A 19421-nucleotide genomic window follows, 5' to 3' on the forward strand; every position below is an offset into this window, starting at 1 on the left:
GAGGAATACTGACTAATTAAAGTGTTGATATAAGATTTCATAGAAAAAGTCAGGTGTCTAGGCTAGAGATATAATTTTAGGTAAAATCCACAAAGCCATAAAATGGATGTAGCCATTATGGAAGAGAATATAGGCAGAGATGTGAAATACTCAGACAGCTATGCAGAAAACATAAGGATAGGATAAGTTTCCACAAAGAAACAGAAAAATTTACCAGAGAAAAAGGAGAAAATCCAAAAGAATGATGTTTTAGAGGTCATTTGAAGAATGTTTCAAGATGGAGGAGTGATCAATCAAGTCAAATATCACTGAGGAGTAAAAGAAAATAAAGGTTGAGAATTAACAACAGAATTAACAACGTAGAGCAATTTGTGACTTTGACAGAACAACCCGATTGCTGCTGGGGCAAGAGAGAAGGGAGGAAATAAAATGAGAAAGTGATGTAAGCAGAAAAACAAAGTGGCAGTTGGAGAGGTGGTGGGATCAAGGGAAATTTTAATGTTTAAGATGTAAAATGTTGTAGCATGTTGTGGGTTGATGGAAATTAACCTATAGAGAAGGATAATTTGATGATGAAGGACAATTGTTGGAACATTACTGAGACATTCATGAGAGGTTGCCCTGGGAACACAAGAACCCAATCACAGTTGCAACTCTTAAAAGTTCTAATGGGTGACAGGGACACTATACACTGAATACTGCTAAACCCAGGATAAATCCCAGTAATAATAGTTAATGAAGTTGAGCATGGAAATTTTTACAGTGGAACTGCACTTCTGCTTGTCAAAAAGACAACTGAACAGCTGAATGAGCAACACGAAGAAACTACAGCAGTTAAAAACTTGTGTAGTAACCCATGAAAGGTTAGTGTAACATTGACTTTCAGAAGTGAGATTTGTTTACTGAAAAATTAGTGTGCAAAATTGTAATTATTACCTCTCCCAGATTCTCATTTTTTTCTATAGAAGATAAACATTTACTTTGCACTCATGTTGGTGTTCTACTAATTATACTTCATGATTGTTTAAAATTTATTCCTTGTATCTTAGCTCTATAAGTAGGACCTAGTTTTGCAAACACAGGGAAATTGTATGCTTTTTTTTTTACTTTTTCATTTTCAGAAAATAATGTATGTTATAGTGGAAATATATCTGAAATGGGAATCAGGGCACTGTGTTTCTTGCCCCAGCTTTGCCACTAAGTCACTGGGAATTGCTTTCCTCTCAGGAAAATGAAGTAGTTGGTCCAAAGGACATATAAAGCTGCTTCTGGATTCAAGTAATGAAATCGTAATAACAATCTGAATAATTCAGAAATTCACAGCTGATGCTCTTTATTTTTATATGCCCATAATATTCTATGTCAAGTTAAGTCACATTTATATTGTTGAGAAGTTACCAATCACCCATGCATTAATATCTTACAGGCTTATTGTGAAGATTAAAAGGGAAAATGTGAAATAAATCCACAAGCTAGAAAGTGAAATACTGTCTGTCATTAATAACATGTAGGCACTGAAATATTATATTTATTACTGTTATCCAGATTCTGCTTTTACTTGGATAGTTTTTGGGACATCAAATAAAATAGTTATTCAAGGGATGCAAATGGGTAAGTAGACAGTTTTACTTGAAGAAAACCTATAATTGCCTTTTTAAAACTTTTTTTTATTGAAAAATAGGCTTAAGCTACTTCAGGTCTTAAAAAAAGCCTTTGAAAAGGTATTGTGATAAGTATAAGGCATATATATTAACTAGGTCTCAAATATTCAGTCTGAATCGGAGAAGCATAGAAAGAAACATTGTCAGGTTTTATAAAATGTGCAGTAGTATTTATAAACCAAAACAAAAGCTAAGTAAACTGAAACTTGGAATTAATTAATGTTAAAATTTTAAGTTTAAATCAACAATCTTAATTCCAATGATTGTCAGAGTTATATTTTTGCTTCCTTCCAAAGTTATTATTTTTTATAAATTTGTTATGTAATTTTCTTTATATACATTCATATATTCATTTGTAGGATAAAAATTTAATACTGAGCATATACCTGGTAATTTGTATATTTTTGTTTTTTCTGTATTTTTTTGTATTTTGGAATGAATATGCTACAACACAAATAATAGCAATGATCATTCATTTTAGATTAGTATAGCACACAATTTATTTCAGAGTAGCTTCACAATTATCTCACTTTATCCTAACAATGACAGTTATTGTAGTATGAGCTGGTAAATCTCTCTGGGCAGTAGTTTTCTTCCATGTAAAATATGGATGATATAAAAGGTCTTTGAAAAATTCATGGAAAAAACATATTATGAAAAATCTATGAATGAATTGCAAAAATATTTGCAGTTTTTAGCTCTTGTTCACACTCCTGTGAAACAGTGGTATTTCTATTTTTACTTGTTCAACGTTATGGTTAGTGGTGCATTAAGCCTGTAATTATGAAGTAAATTGAAATAATGTTATTGCAGAAATTAAATGAAAAAAAGGAAGAAAGAGGGAGAAATTCATGGGAAGGGAAAAGGGAGGAGGGGAAATATAGTTATCTTCTAAGAATTATATGTATGACATACATGAAATCATGGCCGTCGCCACGGCTCACTAGGCTAATCCTCTGCCTTGTGGTGCTGGCACCCTGGGTTCTAGTCCCGGTCGGGGCGCCGGATTCTGTCCCGGTTGCTCCTCTTCCAGTCCAGCTCTCTGCTGTGGCCAGGGAGTGCAGTGGAGTATGGCCCAAGTGCTTGGAACACCTTTCTCTCTGTCTGTCTCTCACTGTTCATCACTCTGCCTGCCAAAAAAAAAAAAAATACATGAAATCTGTTGTTTTTATATTAATTAAAATTATAAAAAAGCTTATTTTTTATTCCATTTTCAATGAATTGTTTGTTCCTAGAATTATATGTGAATATTGATTGAGTTAATCTATGTAAAACATTTAGGGCAGTGCCTGACATATAGTAAGCACCCAATAAATGCTTATTATTACTGTAATAATTATTATTACCCTTATCCTCTATTTTTTTTGAAATGCAGAGTGGTGGACAGTGAGAGAGAGAGACAGAGAGAAAGGTCTTCCTTTTTCCATTGGGTCACCCCACAATGGCCGTTTCGGCCAGCGTGCTGTGGCCGGCACACCGCACTGATCCGAAGCCAGGAGCCAGGTACTTCTCCTGGGCTCCCATGTGGGTGCAGGGCCCAAGGACTTGGGCCATCCTCCACTGCACTCCCAGGCCACAGCAGAAAGCTGGACTGGAAGAGGGGCAACCGGGACAGAATCTGGCACCCCGACTGGGACTAGAACCTGGGGTGCCGGTGCCACGGGTGGAGGATTAGCCAAGTGAGCCGTGGCACTGGCCCCATTATCCTCTATCAGTGGTTTAGAGAATATAAATACATTAAGTCCTATTGCCATTTTGCAGTTTTCCCAATGATTCATCAATCTTAAGTATTACAAATTGAATGTCTGAAAGTTTCTAGCAATAATATAAATGAGTAAAACATTTTTGGGGGCCGGTGCCATACATTGTCATGTGGTTTCCAGAGCCGTCCAATCACAGCCTGTTGCCAGGCAATTTCCTTTGCCAGCAGCCATCTTGGCATGGTCTTCTCATTCCACCACATATATACACCACATTTTCTTTATCTGTTTATCTGATGATGGATGCATTGGTTGATTCCTTATTTTGGCTACTGTGTTGCTATAAACATAATGGAACAGGTATCTATTCACCTTTTGGCTTTCACCTTTTGGCTGTACACCCAATAGTGAGATTGCTGGATCATGTTGCAGTCCTTTTCTAGTTTTTAAAGAAATCTCCATATTGTTTCCTACAGTGGCTGCACAAATTTACATTCCGATCAGTAGTGTATAAGAGTTCCCCTTTAGTAAGCCACATCCTTGCCAGTGCTTTTTACTGTCTATCATTCTAATAATAGTTATTCTGACATGGGAGATGTATAGCTCACTATGATTTTGCGTTTCCCCAATGGCTAGTGATACTGAACATTTTTTCATGTATTTGTTGGCCATTTGTATTTCTTCCTTTGGGAACTGTCTATTCACATCCTTCCCCTATTTCTTAACTGGATGGGTTGTTTTAAATGGTTGTGTTACTTTGAGTTGCTGATATACTCTGGATTATTAATCCTTTGTTGGATAAATAGCTTGCAAATATTTTCTCCCATTCTGTTGCATTTCTCTTCACTCTGTTGTTTCCTTTACTGGGCAGAAGCTTCTGAGTTTGATATGTTCCCATCTGTCTAGTTTTGCTTTTGTTACCTGTACTTTGTGGGGGGAGGGTTTCATCCAAGAATTCATCACCAACATCATTGTCTTAAAGTGTTCTACCATGCTTTATTTTAATAGTTTCACAGTTTCATGTTTTGTATTTAGGTCTTTGATCTATCTTTATTTGATCTTTGTATATAGTGAAAGATAGGAATCTATTTTAATTCATCTATACATTCAGGTTTGCCAGCACCATTTATTTAAAAACTGTCCTTTCTCCAGTGTATATTCTTGGCACCTTTACCAATCAACACACACATGGATTAATTTTTAGCTCTCTGTTCTCTACCATTCATCTATGTGCCAATTTTATGCCAGTTACCATGCTATTTTAATTATTATAGCTTTGCAGTATGCTTAGAAATCAGGTATTGTTATGCCTCCAACTTGACTCTTTTTCCCCTCAAGATGGCTTTGGCTATTTGGGTCTTTTGTACCTTCATATGAATTTTAGGATTTTTTTTTTCTAATCTATAAAGAATGTTGTGGGTATTTTAATAAGAATGGCGTTTAACATGTAGATTGCTTTTGGTAGCATAGACATTTTATTGATATTAATTCTTCCAATCCACGGGCAAGGAATATCTCCATTTTTTGTATCCTTAATGATAACTTTCAATAATGTCTTATAATTATCTTTGTAGAAACTTTCACTTCTTTTGTTAAATTTATTGCTAAATACTTGATTTTTAAACAGATCTATTTGTTTATTTGAAAGTCAGAATTAAGAGAGGTCTTCATTCATTGATTCACTACCCAATGGCCAGGGTTGGGCCAGGCTGAACCTATGAGCCAGGAGATCGATTTGTTTCTCCCATGTGGGTGGTAGGGGCCCAAACACTTGGGCCATCTTCTGCTGTTTTCCCGGGCCATTAACAGGGAGTTGGATCTGAAGCAGAGCAATTGGGGCATGAACCAGAAGTACCCATGTGGGATGCTGGCATTTCAGGTGGTGGCTTTACCCACTAAGCTACATCATTAGCATCCTAAATATTTGATTTTTATTATAGATATTGCAAATGGAACTTCTTTTTCTGATTTCACTTTCAGTAAGATCGTTGTTGATACGTAAAAATTCTGTTCTTTGTATGCTGATTTTGTATCCTTTAACTTTACTGAATTGGTTTATCATTCCTAACATCTTTTTAGTGGAATGTTTAGGAATTTCCTCATATAACATCATGCCATCTGCAAGCATGGGTATTTTGAATTCTTTCTTTCGAGTTTCAATGCCCTTTATTTTTTTCTCTTCCTTGATTGCTCTTGCTAATGCTTCCAGTACTGTATTGAGTAAGAATGGTGAAAGTGCACATCCTTGTCTTGTTCCAGATCTGAAAGAATGGGCTTTCAACCTTTCCTCATTCAGTATGATATTGACTGTTGGTTTTTCCAATATAGCCTCTATGTTTTTAGGTACTTTCCTTCTATATCTAACTTCTGGGGGTTTATCATGAAAGGATGTTGAATCTTAAAAAAATTTTTTTCTTCATCTATGGGGTTGACCATATAGTTTTTATTTTTCATTCTGTTGGTGGGATTCATGCTATTTATTGATTTGCAGATGTTGAACCACTCCTGCATCAATGGGATAAATCCCACTTGATCTTGATGTATGACATTTTTGATATAGTGTTAGATTCTATTTGCTAATATTTTGTTGAGAATTTTTGTACTTATGTTCTTTAAGGGTGTTAGTCTTTAGTTTTCTTTTTGTGCTATATCTTTGATTTTGGTGTCAGAGTTGTCAGAGTCCCATCCTTAAAAGTATTTCAAATAGTTTGAAATAATATTGGAAGTAGTTCTATTTTTAAATGTTTTGTATTATTCAGTAGTAAAGTTATCAGATCCTGGGATTTTCTTTTGTGGGAGACAATTACTACTTCAGTCATATCTTGGTATAGGTCTGTTTAAACTTTGTATATCTCTTTGATTTAATCTTGATATGTTTTATGTATCCTGGAATGCATCCATTTCTTTGAGATCATCTAATTTGTTAGTGTAAGTAATTTCTTATGATATTTTGTATTTCTGTAGTATCATGGTAATATCTCATTTTCATCTCTAATTTTATTTGAGTTCTTAATCTTTGTTTGGCTAAACGTATGTCTGTTTTGTTTATCTTCTCAAATAAAACCATCTTGTTGTTTTGTTGATCTTTGTATTATTTTTTAATATATAATTTCATTTATTTCTGCTCTGACTCTTATTATTTCTCACCTCCTGATAATTTTGGGTTTTGTTTGTTGCTGTTTTACTAAGTATTTGAAATATATCATTAGGTTGTTTATTTGTGATCTTTTTTTTTTAAATGTAAGCACTTATTGCTAAAGACTTCCCTATAAATAGTTTTTGAAGTATTCTATAATTTTTGATACATTTTGTTTTCATTTTCATTTGTTTCAACAAAGATTTTGTTTTAAAATTTTTTTCAATGATCCATTAATCATTCTGTACCATGTTGTTTAATTTCCATGTATTTATAAATTTTCTCTTGTTCTTCTTGCTCTTGGTTTCTAGTTTTATTGCTTTGTGATCTGATGAGATGCATGATGTGAGTTCAATCTTTTGAAATTCCATAAGACTCTATTTGTGGCCTACTATTGTCTGTCTTAGAAAATGTTCCATATGCTGATGAAAAGAATGTGCATTCTATAGATGTTGGGTGAAATGTTATATAAATGTCTGCTAGTTCCATTTGAGTAATAGTATGCTTCAAATCTGATATATTTTTTTTTATTTTCTGGATGATCTGTCCATTGATGACAATGGTGTGTTGAAGTAGTAACTTACTTGACCATCACACCTCCTTATATTATCACGTCAGTTAGAATTTCAGCATTAACTTTGAAGAGGACACCAGCACTCCAACCATAGAAATCTTTATTTTAAAGTATTTTTCTAATTAAAAGAGTGATTGCTTTATTCTTTGTCATTGGGTTACCTGAAAATATGTACTTTAGTTTCAAAATGCAGGTTTTCTAGTTATTATTTTTTATTAATTTCTAGCTAAATGAAATTGTTATTGGAGACAATATTCTACATGATTTTTTTTCTCCAAACTTTGTTGCTACTTGTTTGTTATCCAAAATATGGTTAATTTTTGAAATGTGTATCTATTTTAGAAAGTGTTTATTCTGCAGTTATTGGATAATTGGTCTCTATATGTTCAGTTAGTGAAATTAATGAATGGTGCTGTTTAAAATAGTCAAAATTCTTACTGATTTTTGTCACCTTGTTCTAACAGTTACTGATAGAAATGTGTTAGAAATATTCTAATATGGTTGTGGAATGGCTTATTTCTCCTTTTAATCCTGGTAAGATTTTACATTACAGAATTGGAACTATTCTATTAGGTGCCCAAAATTTATAATATACTTATCTTTCTGTTACACCAAATATTTAAGCTTTATGGTATGTACTTCTCTCTTGCTAGCAATGTTCTTTGTTTTTAACGATTTATTTATTTGTTTCAAAGAGTAACATAGAGGAAGAGGCAGAGAGAGAGACAGAGACAGAGATTTTCATCTGCTGGTTCATGTCTCCAAATGGTTATACCATCTGGGGCTGGGCCAGGCCATAGCCTGGAGTTAGGAGCTTCCTCCATCTCTTTCACGTAATTACATAGACCCAAGCACTTGGGCCATCCTCTGCTGCCTTCCTAGGCACATAATCAAAGAGATACAAATTGGAAAAGAGGAAATCAAGCTATTCCTATTTGCAGATGATGTGATTCTATATATAGGGGATCCAAAAGGCTCCATTGAGAGACTATTGGAACTCATAAAAGAGTTTGGTAAAGTGGCAGGATATGATATCAAAACAGAACAATCAATAGCCTTTATATACACAAATAGTGAAATGGTTGAGAAACAGCTTTTAAGATCAGTCCCATTAACAATAGCTCTAAAAAAATTAAATACCTTGGAATAAATTTAATCAAGAATGCCAAAGTTCTCTATGATGAAAATTACAAAACACTAAAGAAAGAAATAGAAGACATTGAAAATGGAAAAATCTTCCATGTTTATGGATTGGAAGAATCAACATCATCAAAATGTCCAGAATACCAAAAGCGATGTATAGATTCACTGTGAAACCAATCAAAACACCAACGACATTATTTGCAAACTTAGAAAAAATGACGCTAAAATTCATATGTAAATGCAAGAGACTGGAAAAGCTAAAACAATCTTATATAATATAAACAAAGCTGGAGGCATCACGATATCTGATTTCAAGACATACTACAGGGTAACTATAATGAAAACAGCCTGGTATTGGCACAAAAACAGAAATGTAGACCAATGGAAAGATAGAAACTCCAGAAATCAACATATCTACAACCAACTTATCTTTGATAAAGGAGCTAAAATCAATCCCTGGAGCAAGGACAGTCTCTTCAACAAATAATGCTGGAAAAGCTAGGTCTTTTGCACGCAGAAGTATGAAAAAGATTCTTACCTAACACCTTACACAAAAATTCACTCAAAATGAATCAAAGAAAGACCTAAGTATTTGGCCTGAACAATCAAACTTTGCAAGACTTTGGCTTAGGCAAAGAGTTCTTGGAAAAAACCTCAGAAGCATAGGCAATCAAAGCCAAAGCTGACAAATGGGATTATATCAAGCTAAAACACTTCTGCACTGCAATATAAACACTCAGCAAAGTGAAGAGGCAACCAACAGAACAATATGGGAGAACATATTTGCAAACTATGCAAATGATAAAGGGTTAACATCCAGAATCTATAAAAAACTCAAGAAATTCAACAACAAAAGAAACAATCCAGTTAAGAAATGGACAAAGGACTTGAACAGGCATTTTTTAAGAGAGGAAATTCAAATGGCCATCAGACACATGAAAAAATGCTCAGTATCACTAGCCATCAGGGAAATGCAAATCAAAACCACAATGAGGTTTCACCTCACTCCAGTTAGAATGGCTCTCCTACAGAAATCAACAAACAGCAAATGCTGGCAAGGATATAAGGAAAAAGGGAATGCAAACTGGCGCAGCCACTGTGGAAGACAGTATTGATATACCTCAGAAATCTGAAACTAGACCTACCATATGATCCAGCCTTCCCAGTCCTGGGAATTCATCCAAACTAAAAGAAATCAGATTCAGTACCCCCATGTTAATTGCAGCACACTTCACAATAGCTAAGACATGGAATCAGCACAAATGTCATAAACACTTATGTTTATGGAATTATGGTATTTATACACTACGGAGTACTACTCAGCTGTAAAAAATAATGAAATCCTATCGTTTACAACAAAATATACACAACTAGAAACCATTATACTTAGTGAAATTAGCCAGTCCCAAAAAGACAAATATCATATGCTTTCCCTGATCTGAAGCAACTAATAGAGAACCTAAAGTGTAATGAACTAGACTGAAATGTTAATTTTGAGATTTGATGATTGTTTACAGCTCTTGTGTCTGCTGTTGATGAACAGTGCTTTTTTTCATACTATTTGTTGAAATATTTTACTTAGTGTAGGGCTAACTATACAATAATTAAATAAACTGAAAATAGATCTTTGTAAAGATTAAGAGTGGAAATGTGAGAGGGAGGAGTAAAAAGGTTAGGGGCATGGGCTGGAGGGAGGGTAGGCTGGAAAGTATCACTGTGTTGCTAAATCTGTATATATGAAATACATGACACTTGTATAACTTAAATAAAATTTTTAAAAAAATAGGGAGCTGGATTGAAAGTGAGAAGCTGAGACTTGAACCAGCACCTGTATGGGATGCTGGTGTTGCAGGTAGTGGCTTTACCTGATATGCCACAATGCCAGCCTGACCCTGAGTTCTTTTTCTTTAAAATTTATTTTGATATTAATATAGCGGTATTAGCTTTATTTTGATCTTTTCTCATACTTTTCAAGTTTACCATATTCTTATTGTCTATTGAACAATATATTAAGTTATTTTAAAATGTAATCTGAAAATATACAATATTTTTTTGACTTGAAATGTTTGATTTGTTTAATATAATCACTTACGCATTTTGGAAAAATATTTGCAGTTTCTTTTTTCAGGTCTGTTGTATCATTCTACCCCTTTTCTTCTATGTGTTTAGAAGATGTGCATTCTTTTACTGTCTTAATACTGACACTCTGGAGACAAATATCCTTACGTGACAAATGATGGGACTTCTGCCCAGATAGTTCAGTGAACTTAAAACACTTTAATTCTATTTTCTTCCAACCTATATGCTATTGTTTTTCTGTATTTTATTTCATAGTTTATTTTAATTTCAAGTCATTATTCATATTATTGATTCATTCAATCAATATTAACATGTTTCTTAAAACTTATTATTTCACTGTTTACTTTTCCTTTCTCCATCTCTAAGATTCTCTCTGGAATTATTGTCTTTATGCCCCCAAAATAGACTTTAATATATAATTTAGTGAGAGTCTGATGATGAGAAACTTTCTCATATGTATTTTTTAGAAAATCTATTTATGATTACCTTAATTGTTACATAATATTTTTATTTGTAATACTTTTTCACACCATCTGATTTTTTTCTCTAGAATTTTAGAGATATTCTATGTGTTCTGATTTTTATAGTTTTTAAGGAGTCAGAAGTTTCTTGAATTATTGATTTTTAAAACATAAGTTGTCTCCTATTTAAAAGAATTTAAAAGATTTTTGGGAGTGGTTGTACTTAGTAGCTTTAATATGTTTTACTTTTTTCTAGTTTTATTTTGTTCTTGGTTAAAAATTCAGGGCTATTTGACTTGTAGTTTCATGTTTTTCAGTAGTTTTGAAAATTCACCGCTATTATTTCTTCATTTTTCCTTCTGCTCCATTCTCTCTTTTCTACCATTCTGAATCTGTGTACATTAAGATTCCTGGGTATTTGTTATGTTTATTTATTTATTTCCCCTTTCCCCTCATTTTTCAGTGTGATCTGTTATGTTTGTATTCTTTGAGACTGCATTTTCTGATCTACCTTCTAATTTACCAATGGTCCCTTTAGATATATCGACTCTAAAATCCATCCGTTGATTCCTTATTTTTATTTGTTTAATTTTTGATACACATTTTCCTGTGTATCTATACTCTTCTGTACCAAGTTTTGACAGGTTTTCAGTCTTTTTAAATTTTATCTAAAATTTTTTAATCTACCTTTTATTGCTTGGCTACATTAAATCTAGTTTTTAAAAAGTATAGATGAAAAGTTCAATATAATAAGCTCTCATGGCCCTGTTTCTATTGTCTGTTTTTCTTTTTGTTTTTGCTCATTTTCAAATGCCTTGTTATTTATGATTTTCTGGCATATACTACATTTTCAAAATAGTTTGTAAAATAACATGTGGGGGCTGGAGTTTTGGCATAGCATTGAGCCACCACTTGTGATGCTGGCATCCCCTGTGGGTGCTGATTCCAGACCTGGCTTCTCCACTTCCAGTTCCGTTCCCTTTTCATATGTCTGGGAATGCAGCAGAAGATGGCCAAGTGCTTAGAACCCTGCACACACATGGGAGACCTGGAAGAAGCTGCTGTCTGCTGGCTTTGGCATGGCCTAGCCTTGGCCATTGTGTCCATTTCGGAAGTGAATCAGTGGATGGAAGATCTCTCTCTCTCTCTCTTTCTCTTTCTCTCTCTCTTTCTGTCTCTGTAACTATGCCTTTCATATAAATAAAAAATGGTTTAAAAAATTGGTGGCCTAGATACATTATCTTGTTCCAGAGAGGGATTTATAATTTGCTCTTGCCAAGTGCTTGAGGAAACAGGCAATATAGGAATATTGTAATTCAATTTTTTCAAGAATTTTATTTTATTTATTTGAAGGGCAGAGTTACAGAGAGGCAGAGAGAGAGATACAGAGAGAGAGAGAGAGAGGTCTTCCATCTGCTGGTTCACTCCCCAGATGGCCGCAACAGCAGTAGCCGTGCTGATCCGAAGCCAGGAGCCAGGAGCTTCTTCCAGGTCTCCTTCGCAGGTTCGGACTCAAGGACTTGGGTCATCTTCTACTGCTTTCCCAGAGTGCAGCAGAAAGCTAGTTCAGAAGTGGAGCAGTTGGGACTTGAAGCAGTGCCCAAATGGGATGCTGGCACTGCAAGTGGAGGCCTTACCTGCTACGCTATAGCTCTGGCTCCTGTAATTTCAATTTTAAGGTAAAAATGATTTTAAACTGAGCCTCAGTCCCTATTAAGACCTTCCTCCTTCATCCTTTTTAATTCCCACTTAGTCCTAAATGTAACCTTTGTCTTCCCATCCCAAAGCAAGTGGGTGAAGAGAGCTTCAACAATTAAGGCTCTGTGTTTCCATTGTTAGCCCCTTTGCACGTGGAAGATGACACAAAACACTTCTCACCTTCTTAGCCATTCTCTCTGAATTTGACCAATGTTACCAATGAAAAGTAGTGTGAAAATCTGTGATCATTTTCCTGTGTATCTGTACTCTTCTGTACCAAGTTTTGACAGTTTTCAGTATCTCACTAGCTTTCTGCTGTCTGATTTTTAAAAATTATTCCAAATGGGAAAGTTGCTTTGAATTACCTAGTGTGCTATTCCTAGATGTCAATGTCTCAGTTATTGTGTATATAAATTTTTGCCCAGTTTGTTTTATGGGTATTCCTGAAATATCATAATTCCTGAATCAGTACACAAAGGAACATGTTAAACACTATGTTATACAGTGTTAATGAGAGTTATATTAAAGCATTCATTCACACTGAACAAAAAAATAACCCTTAATTCTGGGACATAAGTTATGTTGGTTTTGTTTTAGATATTTGAAAATTCCTAAAAGCTTGGCGATTTAAACTATGCTCATTTTACCTGGAAATTATAATTTAATAGCCTAAATTAGGATGTAAAACTGTGAGGTGCAGCCCATTCCTGTTTGTAGCCTGTGTATCTTCCAGATTTCCCACGATTCCTGACTTCTGTTCCCTGCAGACGAAGACAAACTGAAAATAATTTGAAAGGGGCATACATTGCAGCTATTTCTGGGCTAGGCTTCATATATTAACATGGGAATAGCCAATGAAACGTCTCACATCCTTTCTCCTAGCACTGACTCTGACCCTGCACAGAGGATTGACGGGTGATGTTGCAGCCACTGCTGACCACCTGGTTTTGAACAAATAATAACCAGCACCTTATTTGATTTTACCAGAACAGGACAGTTATTTCTATTACTGGTCATTGTGCCTTTGCTTTATCTTAAGAAGACATTTCTGGCTCCCAGGTTTGTCCTTTTTTCTTTCTGTCTTCTTTTGTTGGCCAATTCTCAAGGACAAATTTCCAAAGTTTCTCTGACATTCACATTTCAAAAAATAATAAAAAAGCCAAAAAAAAACCACAAAATACAGCTGTTTTCCTTAATGTATTTCCTTGTCCTTATGATTTTAATAGCTAGTACCAAAGCAAGGCATGGAAGCTGAGGCATAGAATACTTTAATACAATTTCATCTGAAAGATTCTATCACTGCTTTTAGCATATACCACATATTTACAAATTACTATTATTAACATTTATGTCATCAGCTTAGACCTCTAGTATGAACTCCAGATCTCTAAATTCAACTGCTCTTTGATACATTCTTTAGGTATTTGAAGCATATTTTAAAATCCACATATCTGAAAATGAAATAATGATATTTCTCCAAAACTTGAGTATTTTTGGTAATTTTTAAGTGAATATCATTACCATTTCTCTTCTGTTACATATATATTTCACATTTGAAAAATTAATAGACTATTTATTAGAGCAGTTTTATGTTATAGAAAGATTGAGCAGGAAGTACAAAGAGATCCTATATCCCTCTGCTCCTGTACTCAGTTTACCCAATTATTAATATTTTGCATTTATGTGACATATTTGTAATAATTGATGAATAAATATAAATTCATTATAAACTAAAGTTCATAATTTAGGTTAAGATTCACTCTTTGCACTGTATGGCTCTGTGGGTTTTGTCAAATGTATTATGACATGTATCTACCATTACACATATATCATACAGAATAGTTTGACTGCAACTGTTTATCTCTCATCCTCTCTTTCTGAATCCTAGCGACCTCTGATTTTTTTCTATCTTCATACTTTTGCCTTTTCCAGATCATACTATATATACCCTTTTCAGAAATACTCCTTTCTCTAGTCAATAGTCATTTAAGTTTACTCCATGTATTTTTGTGTGTGTGTGTGTGTGTGGCTTGGTAGATCATGTCTTCTGTTGCTAAATAATATTCTGTGGTATGAAAATACCAGTTTGTTTATCCATTTGCTTACTAAAGGACCCTTAACTAAGGACATTAGTTGCTTCAAAATTCTAGCAATTATGAGTGAAATCTGTTATGCATATAGGGTTTTATGTGGAAAAAACATCCTAATTCAAACAACTATTTTTTTTTATTACCTCAAAGCTCTCTTGTTCTGTAAATAATGGAACCAAAGAAATATTCTCAAAAAGCAAATCTAATCTTGTAACCTCCAGGACACTTGCTGGAGACTTCCCGATAGATTTACATTATGTTTAAGTTAAAACCCAATATTTGGTTATGACCTACAATGTTCTGCATGCACAATCTCCTAACTTCTTCAATGTCTTCTAGAACTGTGCTATCTCTATGCTTTCAAGGCTGTCAGTGTGAACATTGATGTCAGTGCAGAGAGGCAAAGGCTGGACCAGACAAACTCAAGAACCTGAAACTCAATCAAGGTCTCCTATATTGGTGGCAGGGACCCAATATTTAGGCCATTATCTGCAGCCTCCCAGGATGTGTATTGGCAGGCAGCTGCAACTGGGAGTGAAGTACTAATTTGAATTCATGTCTTAAATGTTAAGCTATAAGGCTCCCCAACTTTTCCCTTTGGTTCTCATATGCAGGAAACCTTCTCTACTTTAGAGAAGACTCACATGTATTGAAAATAATGTCGTTTTTTTTTTTCATTTTAACCAAGAAATTTATTAAACAAGAAGCTTGACTTGAAGGAAAAACTATGTAGGACTCATTTTTAAGAGTAATTGAGCCCTAGTTAAAGACAGATTGCTCTACAAGTAACAGGTACATACAAAAAGTTGTACTATTTTCCTTGGTTTTACAAGATAAATGAAAATACATTAAAATTCTCCAATAAAAACAAGGCATGCAAGGATTTTTATGTTGGTTTTCTTTTTAAACAATGAGAGCAAAATAATTTACTGGACTATAAAGACATGAGCTGAATGAGTAAATGAGTATGCTACCAATGAAGAAAGGGGATGTTTTTGCAAAACAAGTATTTTGTTTTCCCATTCCATCTCCATTTGTTGTAAATCAAGACATATTGTTGGCCATTTAGAAGAGAGAGAGAAAGAGGAAGAGAAAGAGAAAGAGAAAGAAAAGAGAGAGAGAAAAGAAAATCCAATATGCTTGTGCACATATACAATATGTACAGTAAAGGAATAGAGAAGGGGAAATGAAGGAATAGAGAAAACTGTGTCGTTGCTGCAGTGCCAGGGTGTGATGGAACCCGGTTGCAATTTTCTAGTTGAGAATACGTTCCTGGTCTGTAAGGACAGTGTTCTGGAGTAAAGCAGCAGGTTCCCTTTTTAGTAGACACTGCCCATCTGCTGCTGGAACATACCAATCATATCTTTGTCCTCCATTTCCAACTGTGCTGGTGTGTCTAGTTCATTGATTAGCTGCCCATCAAATGCGAATCTGATCTGCCTCATTGACAAACCATGTCGTTCACAATAGACTTTTCTTTTCTTTCTTTCTTTCTTTCTTTCTTTCTTTCTTTCTTTCTTTCTTTCTTTCTTTCTTTCTTTCTTTCTTTCTTTCTTTCTTTCTTTCTTTCTTTCTTTTTTACAGGCAGAGTGGACAGTGAGAGAGAGAGACAGAGAGAAAGGTCTTCCTTTTGCCGTTGGTTCACCCTCCAATGGCCGCCACAGTCGGTGCGCTGCGGCCGGCGCATCGCGCTGATCCGATGGCAGGAGCCAGGTACTTCTCCTGGTCTCCCATAGGGTGCAGGGCCCAAGCACTTGGGCCATCCTCCACTGCACTCCCTGGCCACAGCAGAGAGCTGGCCTGGAAGAGGGGCAACCGGGACAGAATCCGGCGCCCCGACAGGGACTAGAACCCGGTGTGCCAGCGTCGCAAGGCGGAGGATTAGCCTAGTGAGTCGCGGAGCCGGCCCTAATAGACTTTTCTTCAGTTTACTAAGTGGTACTTAAGAGACAGTCTTTTTTTATTTTAAAAGATCTTCAATTTTAAAAATCAAACTACTGCTTTTCTTTGTGCTAACTCTAGAGTATTTATTTTTGAATTTTTCTATTTTGTGAAATACAAAAGCTGTGGTTTTCATTGACCCTGTCCACATGCACTAATTTTCCCTTATTCTTGATGCCTCTCTACTTGTATTATTCCCTAGTTAAAAGAACACAAGTGTATGTATGTCTATAGCACAACAGGTTACAAGAACATAATAGAAAACAGCCCATTGTCATCCTTTCAAGCCCACTCCCAGATGTCTTTTCCACACACTAAGGTTAGTTACATGTGTTGAGATTTTGACTAGACCTCTGACCACACTGTGCCTGTAGAGTATTTCTCATTCTTAATAAAGGACCTGTATTTCCACTGAAGTCTGTAAAGTGGCCACCAAGGGTCTGCACCTTGAAAAAGTTGTGACTATTTAAGTTAGTGGGAAATAAATCTGCTTTGGAATGTTTCTTTTTTTTTAGGAAAGATCATAATGCCTTTGGGCGTGCATCCCTAAACTCTGGTATAGGTGGAGTCACAAAGAAATCTTCTACTAAGGCTAGCATTTGCAGGCACATTCAGTGGTCAGTTCTCTGTTGGAAATAGGTGAAGTGAAACTAGATTGCAAAGAATTATTGACAAAGAGTTTGGGACGACATTGCTTTTTTTTTTTTTTTTTTTCAGAGGAGGCTTGCATTTACTCAGCCATTCATTCATTCATTCACTGCAACATTTCTAAGATTTTTGGCACCAGATGTGTGCATACAAAATGAAAGCAGCCATGTGGGTTTATTTAAAACTGATTTATTTAGCTTTTAAGATAAAAAGGACCTACATGCAAAATGGTCTAGATTTTATGCAAGAAAGAAAGCTGAATTAAGAGTGTCTTGGGGTAGATAACATGGCATCCCCTAAGTTGATTGCCATGTTACCTGCTTGCTCTTGTTTTCTGTTTTCCACATTGCTAGGGATTTTCCACTATAATTGAGAGGGGCTCCAGAGGGTACTGCTCTGGAGCTGAGGGAAGGGAATTAGAGGCAGCTTGATAGGCGTGGCTCCCTTCTTCCACTTTCCTCCCTGCTTTACTGCAGTGGCTCCAGCTTTGTTTGTTTTGCATATTGTGCTCCTTTATCTGATATCTCTGGAGGGAACTGGTGACTGATATGATATGATTCTAGGATAAGCCCTCTCTTTTCACAGATTGCTCACTCATTGCCTTAACCCTTCAATGGTACAGATGCTTGCTTGCCTTTTCTCAGTGCCTCTTTTTCCTTTTTTTCCGCTTAGGAAAGCCGTTTCAAACTTCTCTATCCATATATCCGATGGCAGAGCCCTCTTCCAAGGCACAGTTCTATGGGACTTATTATTTACTGTCACCTGGGACTGTACCTTTTTCTTTAATCACCAAAATGTTGAGCATAACAGTAGAATCATTATTGTGTCCTCAGTAGATATTTGCTGGCTGAACAAGCATGTAAAAGGACAAAATATGAAAGAAACAGGTGTTATCTGATTGACAGCCCCTGTGAGTACAGCTGTAGAGAGCAGTCTGGTTTTCATTTTTTTTTTTTTCGGTTGTCATTTCTAAACCTGACTTTCTAGATTTTACAGAGTTTCAATTTCTACTGAAAAGAATAAAAAGACAAAAAGCTCAATTTCTCAATGGCAAGAGAACTTAGTCTCCAAGAACTATGGTACAATTAGAGGATTCCTTAGTGTCTGGTTCATCTTAGAATCTTGCAGCTTCCAGGGAATGATTTGTTATTATCTAGTTTCTTCTATTTCAGCAACTGAGTAAACATTTACTGTAACTCTACTTACTCTAAGGTGGTACTCTTGGGTATATGAGGGTGAATGAGACATGACTTTCACTTCTAGAAACTCACTAGTGGAGAGACTGCCTCAAAGAGAAAACGCTGTGGTTTCCTACCAGCCTGTGCTGGGAATTAGAGTCCAGGTAGAGAATGCAATAAAATAGAGGTGAGAGAGATTATTTTTGTCTGAAAAGGAATCCCTAATAGACATGATTTGGGAAATATTGTCCAAAGAGTGTGCAGAAATCCAGTAGGGGGAAACAAAGAGTATTAAGGACTCGGGGGACAGCACAAGAAAGGCACAGAATCATGAAATGTGCATGAAATGTCTGTGATGCAGTGGAGTGCATGTGTGACCGCAGTACCAGTTACAACAGGTGGCATGATGACAGGTAACATGGGGAATCTGCTGTGGCCAGCTTATAAAATAGTTTTCAATTCGATGACTGGAGATCACTGAATGTTGTTTGAGAAGGGGAATGAAATGAGATGGTCAGATTTAGGTTAAAAGTTACCTTTGATGAAAAGATGGAAAAGGAAAGACTCCTAGGAAACTGTTAGAATGCTCCTGATAAGCTTTGATGAGAATTAGGACAGTGGTGTGAGATCAGACTGAGCACAGAGGGTGAGAGAAACATCAACACAAACTGACAGGATTTGATGCTGTTTAGATGCAGCAGAGAAAGAAAATAATAGAAAGCCAGAGTACTTGAGTATATTTCTGAAATTTTAAGCCTGAAATACTGGCACTGGGGAGGGGCAGATGATTGTAATTATTTTTACTGAGATACAGCATAAAAAGAAGTTTTAGGGGGCCGGCGCCGTGCCTCAATAGGCTAATCCTCCACCTTGCGGCGCCGGCACACCGGGTTCTAGTCCCGGTTGGGGCGCCGGATTCTGTCCCGGTTGCCCCTCTTCCAGGCCAGCTCTCTGCTATGGCCAGGGAGTGCAGTGGAGGATGGCCCAGGTACTTGGGCCCTGCACCCACATGGGAGACCAGGAAAAGCACCTGGATCCTGGCTCCTGCCATCGGATCAGCGCGGTGCGCCGGCTGCAGCGGCGGCCATTGGAGGGTGAACCAACGGCAAAGG

General features: G+C 35.9%; 1 long non-coding RNA gene across 4 annotated transcripts in view; it reads left to right on the top strand.

The window, feature by feature from the left end:
• Window positions 1-661: 661 nt before the first annotated feature.
• LOC103347702 (uncharacterized) overlaps window positions 662-19421 on the top strand; it is a 465165-nt gene continuing 446405 nt past the window's right edge. For all 4 annotated transcript variants that reach the window (XR_011386714.1, XR_011386711.1, XR_011386712.1 and 1 more), the window contains exon 1: window positions 662-863. This is a non-coding gene — a long non-coding RNA (uncharacterized lncRNA). The remainder of the gene's footprint in view (window positions 864-19421) is intronic.

The sequence above is a fragment of the Oryctolagus cuniculus genome, chromosome 2 (assembly GCF_964237555.1).
Source record: "Oryctolagus cuniculus chromosome 2, mOryCun1.1, whole genome shotgun sequence".
NCBI classification, from domain to species: domain Eukaryota; kingdom Metazoa; phylum Chordata; class Mammalia; order Lagomorpha; family Leporidae; genus Oryctolagus; species Oryctolagus cuniculus.